The sequence below is a fragment of the Halichoerus grypus genome, chromosome X, assembly GCF_964656455.1.
Source record: "Halichoerus grypus chromosome X, mHalGry1.hap1.1, whole genome shotgun sequence".
In the NCBI taxonomy this organism is placed as follows: Eukaryota; Metazoa; Chordata; class Mammalia; order Carnivora; family Phocidae; genus Halichoerus; species Halichoerus grypus.
The window spans coordinates 96,217,930-96,231,712 of NC_135727.1; the positions used below are offsets into that span (position 1 = coordinate 96,217,930).

General features: G+C 40.5%; 1 protein-coding gene across 13 annotated transcripts in view; it reads left to right on the forward strand.

The window, feature by feature from the left end:
• Positions 1–13,783, forward strand: part of CASK (calcium/calmodulin dependent serine protein kinase) — a 343,515-nt gene that overhangs the window by 178,798 nt on the left and 150,934 nt on the right. The window lies entirely within an intron of this gene.

Here is a 13,783-nt window from a genome sequence, read left to right on the forward strand (position 1 = left end):
GTATTAAACAGTGCAGTTCATTTAATGAATATTTATTGGAGTTCCTACTATGTTTCTAGTGGTGTGTGGAAGTCACAGAAGTATATTAGCCACAAGCTAACATAGGGTCTCCGGAAATTCAAAAGCGATTCCACAAGCAAGCTGAGAATTCAGATTAATAATGTGTGATGTGTGATACAGACTTTAAATGCTCTACAAATTAGAAAAAGGAGAAAACCATGAATCATAATGGTTCTGGAAGGTCAAGGAACTAGAAGGAAAGAGAACACATGCTAAGCTATAGTTCTGTGCTAGGTAGGAACTGGGCAGGGCATTTTACATATAAGAACTCTAACAGTGGGTGGTAGAGGTCCCATTTCACATGTGAGGAAATTGAGTTGTTAAATAACATGCCCAAGGCGACACAACTAGTAAATTAACTTGAAAGCACGTGTATTTATTTTTTTCAATCTCCTCCTCTGCCTTTGAAAGCAGAAATTATTGGCCTTTCTCAAGGGTTAGTTGTACCTGGTGGTACTTATGGTAAGTAAACTGGGGTCCAGTTTTGAATACTTTTTACTTTGTTCAAACAGGGTTTCCTGTCCTGTGCTCAAAGGTAGCAGAATTGACTATGGGAGGAATCAAGTCCAATTTTCTAATCTTTGAAAGCTTTGGACTTTAAGCTAAGTTGTATCCCATCGATAGCAATATAAATTCTTTTTGATTGAGGCGATTTTTGAATTCCTTAACTGAAATATAAGGAATTTTCTAATTTATGTTTTTCTAAGAAATACTACAACTGGTAGAAAAGCGTAAATGTCAGAGCATACAAAATTAACCAAAATATAACTTGTCAGGTGGAAATTTCGAAGATTACAAGTGGTCTGTACAAGTGGCCCCTTGGACTTTTCCTCACTCAGGTCACCGGTAGTTCTCTTTGGTTTCTCATTTGTCTTTCCTATCCATGCCCTCTTCAAAGTTCCACTTCTGTTATCCAAGTGCGAATGCTCTTGTCCAACACTTCTAATTCGTTGCTACATCATCTGCCAAATACTGATCTCCTGGGTGTTCTGCTCTGACCCTTATGATTTACTTCTTGAGGTGTTAGAGTAGTTCCCCCCCCTCCCCAGAATATAAGCCCTGCCTTGTATTAAGTTTCCTGCTTTCGAGATATTTGTGAGTGTCAAGCGAATGTTTCACTCTGGCCCCAGAACCCATTTGGAGTCGTTCAGTAAGAATGGTTCAGAGGGCAGGCATGTGGTGATTTATTTTGACAGCCTATGGCAAGCTGTATACAGCAGGGGTGCACGAGACTTTTCCTGACTCGCAGGGATTATAGGGGTCAGGATTAGGGTCCCTTATCAATTTCCATCAGAGCCAGAACCCAGAGGACACAAGACACATCACTCATGCCTGAACTTTATTGCTTCAGCTAGACAGTTATTTTAGGCTGGTGTCTAAGCTGGCTGCAGTTAGCCTTTTTGAGTACTCTTTCTGACCAGTCAGCAGTTCAGGGCATCGGGAGGCCAGTGTGCAGAAAGAGCAGATTGGCCTCACATAGTCTGTGTTAGAACATCACATTCAAAAGATAAGTGATTCTCCAAAGGAGCGGGCGGGGGGTGGGGGAGGCAGTGGAAGTCTTTTATCCAGTTCAGTGCACACCCAAGGCAGTGGTTACCTTTAGGAGGAGTGAAACACAGACCTTCTACTCAAAGCTGTGGTTTGTTCAAGGCTCACTGAGCCCCCTGCTCCCTTCAGGATGTGGTGTCTGGCCACAGCCCCATCTCCACTGCACGGCTCGCAGGTCCTTGCTGCTACTGTGAGTAGCAGTACTTACGGCCATCCCACCCTTAATCAGGGTCTCAAGAACTTCTACTTTGAAGAGCTGATTTCTCAGCAAATCATGGGAGTATCTCCCTCAAGAACTGTTTTTCAAACAGCAGAAATTACAGTCCAGAGTTTGAAGGTTTATAATCGTGCAGAAAAGTGATTAGCTTTGTAAGGAAGGTCCAGTGACAAAACGTAAAAGGACCTACTAATCGAAGTTTCATTGTACTTCACCTTGGGCTTTGTCTTTTTATATAGGTTTGTGTGCACCGGATCGACATGGTCTTCTAGAATTGCACACCCCAATAACACTGTAGCAGTCTCGGCGGCGGTCGTAAGAACTGGAATGCCCTCTGAGGGGGTAGAGGGAAGTAGATGGGAAATTAGGTTTGGGGAAGGGAAGAAACTTCAGCATTGGATTAGATGAGGCAGAAATCTTTTTGAGGACAAATTTTGAATTTCAACATCTTTGAGTCAGTTAAGTTTAATTCATATCCTGCTTCAGAACCTACCATTCCTTTCTTTTTTTTTTTTTTTTTTTTTTAAAGGTTCTTTGAGGGGCACCTGGGTGACTCAGTCGGTTAAGCGTCTGCCTTCGGCTCAGGTCATGATCTCAGGATCCTGGGATAGAGCCCCACATCGGGCTCCTGGCTCAGCGGGGAGCCTGCTTCTCCCTCTCTCTCTCTCTCTCAAATAAAGCTTTTTAAAAAAAAAAAAAAAGGTTCTTTGAAAAGCCAAAAGTAGATAGAAAATTTTCTGAAAATGAAACATTTGATGATACAATTCTAAAAATAATTTAGGCCATCATATTGCCCCAGGTAGAAGATACATCCCTACACCTCTGCACTGGGAAACAACACCTCAGATTGCAGTGAGATTTGGGGAACCGAAAAGGTATCCCCCATCAGTTCTCTGGAACTCTCACCACTGTCCCTTTCTTTCCAAGACCAGGGTTTCCTGGCCAGTTTATTACTGATCATTTCTTTTGGATTTCTAGATACAGTTGTCTTGAGGTTAAGTCCCTTGCTCCATGTCACTTCCTGTCCTTATTCAAGGGGGCAAAAACAGAGATATGAAGGGAAGGCAAGGGGCAGTTGGGTACCTGAGGTCTTACCACCTGTACCATTAGTATCTGGGTTCATTTCCTCTTAAGAGCCCAAAGTACTGAAGTAACAAGCTTTCCGGAGAGCCGCTTTTAGGAGGCTTATAAATGGCAGCCACTGAAGTGCTTTTTACATATATTCGATCAATTTTTAAAATTTCTCTGAGCTAGATACTATTCTGTCAGTTTCTAGATGAGGAGATTTAGGCCCACAGAAGAGAAATAACTCGCCGATGGTGATAGAACTGCAAAAGCGTAGGGCTTAGATTTGGACCCAGGCAGTGTGACTTCAGAGCCCATATTCTTAGCTGCCACCAGAATCTGGTTTATTGTGTTGGGTATGGTGACCAAGTATCCCCAGTGACCAAAAATATATCTCACTTATATACCTGTTTGCAGTTTTCAATCTGGAAGTTTATTAACTCCTGCCAACTCTCCCATTGCAGAGGTACCTTTTTCCTTTTGTAACTGGTAAGTAATCAGAAGGTCCTATTTTGAGACTATGTATTGTTTCCCTTTCACTCAGTTGATTTTAGCATTGATTGATGATCCTCACCTAAATCATTTCTTACCCTGATGGACGCAGATATATTAGCTTTGAAGTAGTCACTTGAAGGCATCACTCTAAACAAGTCTTGGTGTTGAGATAATTCTCAAAACAGTGCTATCTGTGGCTTAGCTTCTAATATTACCATATTTTGTCTTCTTCCCTGTCCTCCATCAAAAACCAGCCTAAAATGTACTGTTTTAATAAACCAACAAATAAAGCATCGAGGCCAGGAAACATAAGTTCTCTGGAGTGCCGTACCTCCAGAAATATCTGGTAGAGAAAACTGGAAAAAAGAAAAACCGCAGTTAAATGTTCGCACCTGTCTGCAACGCATGCCTTCGGCAGTGCTTCGGCCAGCAGAGGGCAGTGTATTACCAGCCCTAGTTAAACCTCTCGCAATTAAAGGCTGAAGCAGAAGCTGCCCAAGTTGCTCTATTTTCCAGCTAGAAACTTAAAACCATTTAAAAGTTTAGTTTTTTTAAGTTCTAACAGAATGATAAACGTCATTATTTTACTAGCTGAAAAACACTTTAAACGTGATAGAGTAAAAGTAATTGTGTGGACAAGGATTTCTGTCCTTAAGATGAAAACCCATTACCACTCATCTGCCTTTAACAGGATATGTCCTTTGGGGACTTTTTTGTTTTGTACCGGCGATTATCACAAGAGTCGCCTTTGTAAAACACTCACAACTACAATCATCCTAGCAGTAAAAAATAAAGTCTGACATTTTAGTATGTGAAAGTTGTAATCATTATCTTCTAGTTTTATTGAGCTTTTTTTTTTTTTTTAATCACAGCAATTCATGGACATAGCTTTAAAAGTCAAAGAATACTGAAAGGCTTGTAGTGAAAACATGTCTGTTAATAAATGTAATTTAAAGCACATTTCAGCTAATGAAGAAAGTATAGGTGCTGTTCTCTCCCCTGTAGTCCTTCCTCCTGTCGGCTTAACACACACTGAAGATCCTTTCATTTAAGAAACCCCCTAATCGGTTGCCTCGTTATTCCCTTCTCTCCATCAGGGGGGAGCATATGCTTGTTTTTATCTCTGAGAACACATGGTTTGTTTAAATCTTTAATAACCCTGCCACTCCCCACCCTACAGTGGTTTGGAAAATTGGTATCTCTCTCTCTTCCTCTCACACACAGCTTTCAAGTAAAAGAATTCAAGGCATTGTCTCTCTTGTTAATGAATTACTTACTGTATTCACTGTTGCCTTTTTAGAAGTAGTACTTTTTGTTTATATTTTATATGCATCATTTATCTCTTGCTGCATACCAGACCACCCCCAGACTTGGTGGCTTAGGACAACCACCATTTGTTCACTCTCAGTTCTGTAATTTGTTCTGGGCTCAGCTGGGCAGTTCTTCTGTCAGTCTCACCTGGGGTCATTCATGCAGCTATGTATAGCTTCTTAGTCATCTGGCAGCACAGCTGAGACTGGGCGGTCCAAGATGGCCTCAGTCTTGTGTCTAGAGCCCCAGCTGAGATGGTTGTGCAGGCTGATAGTCTCTCTCCATGTGATCTTTCTACTGGGTTTATTTATAATGTGTTGGTCTCAGGCTTCCAAGAGGGCAAAACTGGAAGCTGCAAGGCCTCTGAAGGTTTTGCTCAGATGTCCTACAACGTCCACCACCTTTTATTGGTCAAAGCAAGTCACATACCTGCCCAGATTCAAAAGGTGGGCAAAAGACTCCACCTCTGAATGGGAGCTGTGGAGAATTTTAATCTACCAACTTTAATCCACCACATTTTTTAATGTGCTTGCAATGGTAACATTTTAATTAGATTTTTATGTCTTTCCCTGAAAGTGCATTTGCATTGGCTCTTTCCTTGGGGTTTAATATAGTATGTGTACCTCAGTGTTCATGGCTTCTTGGGCAATATTTCGAAAAGAAAAGTTGAGGTTACTGTCATTTTGTTTTGATTATTATATTACGAAGTGCATCAAAAGTATCATGAATCCATTGTTTCCAGAATATTAATCTAGCTTTTCAGTAAAACTAGAAGAAAAGTCTGTTTCTGCTAGTGTGATCCTGAAAGCTGGATAAATTCATTGATCTCTCCAATATGAAAGCCTAGAAGGATATGGAAAGACAATTAGTCTAGCTCACCCCTTTGGTAGCTCCCCCACCACCACCACCACGCTGGTTTGTACTCACTACTCAAGATTTCCTTATTTGCAGGATCATAAATGGAAACCATCAGAGCATGAGACCCACATTTACTTACTTAGCTGATTCCTCTCACTAGTTGCCACATATATTCGGACCTCTGTAATCAGCCCCTAACACAAGCTGACCTGTGTGTTCCAGTGTTTTTCAAGACTCACTGGCCACAAAGGGGAACTGAATATGAACATGCATGCAAACCTCATCAGTTCCCTTTGCAACCAGCTGAAAGTTGTTTTTTAATATAGAGGAAACAGGGTTTTTCTTGTGAGTACAAACAGCTTGCAGCATTTCTGCTTCTGACAAATCAGGGGACACACAAAAGAAGACAGCACTAAATTGTGAGAAAGACAGTTTAAAGAGAAAGGAAAATGGCAAAAATTGAATTGAGGAAGAGAAAGAGGTGCTGCTGTGTACAGGAAAGGAACAAAGCAGAGGTGGGGGACTGGGGTACTAGAAAGTCTTAGTAAGTAATAGAACACGAGAAGAGGCAGGAGCTGTAGAAAGGAAATGCCTGTAACAGGAAAGGGCCTATGGCAGCATTGCCAGCAGTATTAATGGAAGGCATTAAAATCTCTTGGTCCAGAAGTTTGCCATTGGATAAAATTTGAAAATATAACCCATTAGAGTGATTACCATTCCCACCTGAGTTCATGCTCCTGAGCCTGGTTTATAGCAAAGGTGCCTTGTCCCCATTTCAGAATGCAATGTGGTGACCCATTTGGGCACTCTGATTACAGAACAAAACCACGGGTCAATAAGAAAGCAAAGAAACCTAAGCACCTAACATGAATGTCACAAAGCTCCTAGAATCCGTCAACTCATTTTAGATCTAGTTTAAACAATCTCTCTAGCAATAAAAATGCCTACTACATGCTGAGCAAGAGACATAGGTCAAATTCACTACAAAAGAAGATTGAGGGAAACTGCTTGGGGACCACTGACCATACATCAAGCAGCCCCCCACCATACGCACACTTGTCTGAGTAGCCCTGAGGGCATTACTGTATTAGCATATGATGGCACAACAGGATTGCAGGTGGCCCCTGCTTGCCAATCATTGAGGCAGTGAATGTTCTGCAAGACCCAAAATTTCTATTCATGGGATCTAAAGAACATCTAATCCAAACTTTATTAAATGCCTGAAATACTTTGCTACCTTCCCAGCCTGCTGCGGATCCATACTATATTGAAACACTTAGATTAACAAATAAGTCACCGGCTTTCTATTGCATTTGAGATCTGTAATTATTAGAAAACCCTCTCTTACGATCTGGTGAAACATACCTCTTGCAACTCCCATCCTTCACCGATCCTCTTTCAGCTTGCTCTCTGAAGCTACACACACCCATTTTTGCTGTAACGTCTTTCCTTTAGTCTTCTGCTTTAAGGCTACATAATCTCATTCTCCCAACTCTTTTTCTGGTATCCTGCAAGGTGCCCTCACTGTCCTCTTCTACTTCTTCAACTTTCAGAGCATGGTTCTGACGAGCACGTGACTGGTCTGTTACCGCTCTTGTCCTGGACAGTGCTGTTATTCATGAAAGCTGAAGTTAAATTATCCTTTGTGAGTTACTCCCCAACTCCCCACCTCACTTGTTCCAGACCAGCTTCCACTGTCTATCTTCCTAGTTCCGATGTTTACCTTCAGCTTCTGGCCATTCCATTTTATAGATTTTCCCTTGACATTTGAGTATTTGGATAACATATATTGAATGTTTCCTCCTCGACAGGTACATTTATTAACTCATTTAGTCTTCATAACAACACTATGAGTTAGGTACTCCTTGTTTTCTCAGTAGAAGAAAGAGAGCTTGTCCAAGGCTACGTAGTAAGTGGTGGAGCCAGAAATTGAACTCGACCAGTCTTGCTGCAAGAGCTGCCTTTCTAACCTGGCTGTTATGCTGACTCTCAGTTCTATTATTTAATAATGTTTCATGTCATTGGGCCAAGAAGACCTATTGGATCCAGACCCACCATGATCCCCGCCATGGCCTTACTCTGGTGGGAGGGTGACACTGCTCCAGTGCTCAAGACTCTTCTCCTGGACTGTGTCTGGATGGTCAATGCCAACATCTTCCTATGTTGATACATTTAGCAGGTCACCTCCTGGCTCAGCAGACTTTCTGTGCTTTCAAATCATTTGCACATCTGTACTCAGATGTTTGAATTTTGTAGTGTAACTCTAAGAAAACATTTCTATGTTCTCAGGGAATGTCTCATCTGGACTCCACTTATGAAATGCCAAGCTAATCATAATTCTGTCTGCAAATTCTTTAGCGTGGTCTTTGAGAGCTGTGTATCAGAAGGCCAGGGTTTATCTAGATTTTTTTATTAGAAAGTTTCTTTCAAGCAAAAGAGAAAACGTCTTACTTTCCTTGTGGTGTCTGGCAAAAGAAACCATAAGGAAAGGAGAAGGCAAGTGATTAACAACCCATATAACAACAAAAGATTAGTATCCAGAATGCGTGCCATTTCAACAATTTGAAAGAAACGAAAAGAGAGGCAACTAAGTTAAGGGGGGAGAGGGGAGAGGCCCAGATATGAACAGGCCATTTACCCAAGAAGAAACCTGAATGGCGGGGGGGGGGTACAAAACATGAGCCGAGGGGCGCCTGGGTGGCTCAGTTGGTTAAGCAACTGCCTTCGGCTCAGGTCATGATCCTGGAGTCCCGGGATCGAGTCCCGCATCGGACTCCCTGCTCAGCAGGGAGTCTGCTTCTCCCTCTGATCCTCCCCCTCTCATGCTCTCTGTCTCCCATTCTCTCTCTTAGATAAATAAAAAAAAAAATCTTTAAAAAAAAACAAAAAAAACATGAGCCGATGCTCCATTTCAGTTGTAATCAGGGAAGCACAAATTAAAACCACAGGGAGATGCCATTCACACCTACCAGATGGGCAAAAGTTAGTAAATATGACAAAACCAAGTATTGGAAAACAACTCATGTCTCACTAGACTCATGTCTCGACTCATGTCTGTCACTAGTGGGAGAGGTGTATAAATTGGTAAAATCACTTTGGAGAGCGGTTTGTCACAACAGAGATCAGTTGCGGATGCGCATACCCTTATGAGCAAGCAGTCCTACTTCTAGGTGTCAACCATAGAGAATTTCCACACATGTGCACAGGGCGTGCAAGAGACCATGGTTTCTAATAGAAAAAGTGGAAACCACCCAAGGGCCCACTGTCAGTGAAATGGAGAATTGAGCTTTGTTTGTTCCCACAGTGAAACACTGTGTTATCAGTGCAATGAATGAATGAGACCTACATATATCAACATAAACAGAAATTGAGTGAAAAAGTTACAAAAGGATGTAGTAGTAAGATACTCTTTGTGTCCGTTTTAAAAACAAAAACTAATGCATATTGTTATATATACCTGTGTTATAAAAGTATAAAAATGCACATCAGAATGATACTACTAACTTCAGGAAAGAGGATACCTCAGGATGAGCTTTAGTGAAGCTAGCTTTGAGGGTTATGTCTGGGTACAAGAGAACAGTTAAGCTAATAGGGCCAAGTGTTAACATCTGTTCAATTTGGGTGATGGGTGCTTGCTGCTTACTGTATTGTGTTTTCCCCCTCTTTTGGATGTTTGAAATGTTTTAGAACTAAAAAAAATGATACATGGAATGACCCCACCAGAGTAGAACTGTAACAGTTGACTGTGGATCCTGCAATAACTGTATGACTTACCAAAGCAAAAAGAGATTCTATGTATCATCCACACCTATATTCAAACTCTAATTAGAAACTTCTTCCAAATCTCATCTTAGGATGGTTCTTGATGCATTTCCTTGGCCAGAAGCAAAATTAATAAGGGTGAGGTGCTCTAAAACTTTATTTTTCCCCCATTCAGCCTGTAGGCTTTTGTACAAGATTACTGTCCATGTTTCAGGCAGAGTTTTCCCAGAGTGTGCAAATGTGCCACAGCTAGAAAACCAGTCTTTAAGATTTTGGCTTTTTGACCTCACGCAGTTTGGATGAGTGATAAGCAGAATTTTTTGTCCCAAATACATAGTTTTTTTTTGTTTTTTTTTTTTTAAAGACATCTCAGTAGTTAACCATTGGGCTTGGGCAGAAGGAAATGAAAACAAAAAGGAGACAATGTCTATGGAGTCAGAGTCTAACTCACATCCCCTCCTGTGTAAAAGGCAGTTTTCCTTACACCACTGCAGTGTAGATTAGGTGATGATAATGTGTGTCCAGTGCCTAACAGTGTAAAGGCACATATAACATCTCTATTTATAATATAAATATCTCTGACTTTGCTTCTCATTTTCTTGCATGTGAACTTGAAAGGGGGGAAATAAGAGGCATAGCAGAAGTTTAGGACAAACCTAGCACTTCCTTTCCAGCTCTGAGTCTGTCGTTACCACCCCACAGCCAGCCCTCCTGTCTTCATCTGCAAACCAGACTGAAAAAAGACGTGGCCTCAGCCAACATGAGAGCGTGCCTTGGTTTCCATCTCATCTGAGATGACACAATTCAGATTACATTCTGAGTTTCGAATGCTTTCTTCTGATAAAAAATAGAAGTGCCTTGGCAAGTTATGGCATCTGGAGTTGGTGCCTGACCTAAAAGGCTCTCCTCGTAGATGTCACGTCTGTTGTGAATGTTTTTCCCACTCTGTGCTTTTGCATTTATGTTTGTGTGTGGTTTTTGACAAAAAAAAAAATAAGCTATGCATTTTCCCTATAGTTATTTCTATTGTTTTCTTAGTAGGAAGTTCTTTCCCATCTACAGATGAGTTAGTCACCTATTTTTAAATCTTTTCATGGTTCCATTATTTACATTTAACAGTCTAATCCACTTCATAATGTTTTGTGTGTGACATGAGGTGAGGCTGTAAACTGACTTTTGATTAATAAGCACAGCACTTTTTATTAATCCATCCCTTCCTTCCCCTATGCTTCTCATGTGTCTCCCTTTATTTGTAGTGGTTCTTTCTGAGGGAGGGAAGTTTGTCACACTCAGGATTTCAAAAATCCACTTAACCCCATTTTGCAAGATTCTAGCACATCTTGAGTAACAGAATCTTAGGTTTCCCTCTGATTGTTCCTGCCCCTACTCTGCTGAGAGACATTAATTATGTCATATTATCTTCTCCTGTATCATTGAGGGTCTGCTTAGAGATGTGTATTCTGTTCCAGTGATAAGCTTATCCTTGTATCTGCTGCACAGAGTTCTCCTTATTGAAAGATAATATATTTTAATGGGGCGCCTGGGTGCCTCAGTTGGTTAAGCGACTGCCTTCGGCTCAGGTCATGATCTCAGGGTCCTGGGATCGAGCCCTGCATCGGGCTCCCTGCTCGGCGGGAAGCCGGCTTCTCCCTTTCCCACTCCCCCTGCTTGTGTTCCCTCTCTCGCTTTCTCTCTCTCTGCCAAATAAATAAATAAAATCTTAAAAATATATATATATATTTTAATATCTGGTAAAATAAGTTTCCATTCATATTTCAAAAACCTAGGGCACCTGGGTGGCTCAGTTGGTTCAACGTCTGCCTTCAGCTCAGGTTATGATCTCAGGATCCTGGGATCGAGCCCCGCATTGGGCTCCCTGCTCAGCAGGGAGCCTGCTTCTCCCTCTCCCTCTGCCCCTCCTCCTTGCTCATGTCCTCTCCTCTCTCTCTCTCTCTCTCTCTCTCTCTCTCTCACACACACACACACACACACACACACAAATAAATAAAATCTTTTTTAAAAAAACCCTTAAAAAATAGCCTGTTAATATGTTTCTGCAAAATCCAGGTTGCTTGTTGGGAGAACTCTATTTCATGCTGTTTTTCTCTTGTGGGTAACTTTCAGTAAGGCTTTGATTCAAAGAGTTGTAATTTTATTAGTTCTACTTTTATACTGGCAGGACTGAAGAATCCATTTTAAAAAGAAGTTGAAAATAAACCCTTCTGTACTTGAACAAAATTTCCTTTTTCTGTTGACCTGATCCTAGAAAGTTAACCGTCATCAAACCCAGCTCTGCACCGAATACTTCTCCAAAATAAACAGCAATACTCAGCATTGGGTCTCAGTCTGGCAGCCAGGCAGTTAATTTTGCCCTTGTTTAGTTTTGCGTATGTGAGATGCTATTTAGAAACTTGTTCTGAGTATCTTTTGCAAGGTGAGGATATGTATATACTTGGGAATTTCCTTTTTCTGCATGCTTCTAGAACTAAACGTTGGGTTGGGGGATGTAGGGACAAGTGTTTCCTGCTTGCAAACACCAACACTCAGTAAGAAATAAAAGATTATATATAACAAATAGGCTTAAATTCAGTAAGTCAGTAGCATATTAAAAATTTACAAACATTTGCAGGATTCAGGTTACTCTAAGACATGTTATTAGTGAAACTTCTGTCAATAAACAAAATCCATTATAAACTTAAGCTCAGATTGACTTTTATCAAAATTTATTTTACCACAAATATTATACCAAGAATTAACTCAATGTGCTTTTTAATTTTTTTTTTTAAAAGAATGCCATTGTGTGGGGCACCTGGGTGGCTCAGTCAATTAAGCATCTTTTTTTTTTTTTTTTTAAGATTTTATTTATTTGTCAGAGAGAGATAAAGCACAAGCAGGGAGAATGGCAGGCAGAGAGAGAAGCAGGCTCCCCACTGAGCAGGGAGCCCGATGCAGGACTCGATCCCAGGACCCCGGGATCATGACCTACACCAAAGGCAGACGCCCAACTGACTGAGCCATCTAGGCATCCCAAGCGTCTGACTCTTGATTTCCACTCAGGTCATGATCTCAGGATCGTGGGATCTGCCTGTGTCAGGTTCCATGGCTTGAGAATTCTTTCCCTCTGCCTCTGCCCCTCCCCCACTCATGTGCACACACGCAATGTAATTTAACCATTCAGGCTGTTATGTTTATAGTAGAGACATGTAGGGATATAAAATGCTTACCAGTAATGTAAAAAAAATTTTTTTTCCTTTGAGAACATGAGGGAAAATTTAGTATGGTTATATTTTAAAACCATACAAACAGAAATGCCAAATTTCAGTTTGGTGGTATTTGCTAACGTTATCAGTGCAAAGTAATATAAATTTTTTCTGAGCTGCTAATTTTTCTGCAGATTTCCATTTTTATCCTCAAATGATTCTTGGGTTTTTTTTTAATATAATTCTGCTTTGACCTGGTCTTTATTCAATCAATAGCATGCACTTACTAATATACGGCCGCGCACTAATTGTATACAAGCCAAATCTCATTAAAATAAATTTAACCCTAACAAAATTCTTTATACTCTTTAACATTGATTCCCCAGCCATTGGCCCACCTGAAGTTTGAAGAATTATTCTACCTATAAGAAATTCTCCTACTCTGTGACAAACTTATGAATGGATCCTTGGACTTTGTCATAATAGCTTTTACATATTTACTCAATGCCGTTCTGGTTCTCTGTGTGACCAAGAAACTGAATAAATGCTGGACAAAGTTTTAAGAACAGTTGCCTTATTACATCTCTTGATTACAATCATATGATGTCCTATGCAGCTATATCGAGATACATTGACTAGGAAAAAATAAAATACACCCAGTTTTTCAATTCTGTTAAGCACCCCCTCCCTCCCTCCCTGTCTCACTCATCTGCTCATTCGTTCACTCATTCAATTATTCAACATATACCTATTGGTCACCTGTGTGCCTTGCAACACACTAAGTTCCCAGGAGCCCTTGCTAAATAAGAGCCCTTTCTCTTAGAGCTTACTCTCCAATTAATTTTGAGCATACATGAAAATTTCAGAATTTGCTCCCTTTAATTCTAATCTATAAGTTTTCTTTATTATAAAATATTTTGAACACTCAGCAATATACCAAAAATAATAAAGCAAATACCAAGTACTATCACACAGGTTTAACAGACATTAACATTTTGCCATGTTTGCTTCAAATCTCTCCAGCTATAACCATTAACTTTAAGTTGGTGTGTTATGCTGTGGATATTATGCACATGATATACTTTTATTGCGTATCTATAGATCCATAAAGAATATGGTATTTCATGTGTTTTTGTATTTTACATAAATGATTTCACATGGTGTATACCTTTTTGCAGTTGGGTTTTGGGGGGTATTTTTCTATTCAACATTGTTTTTGATAATTCTCCATGTTGATGCATGCAGGTGTAGTTCATTTCATTGAAGC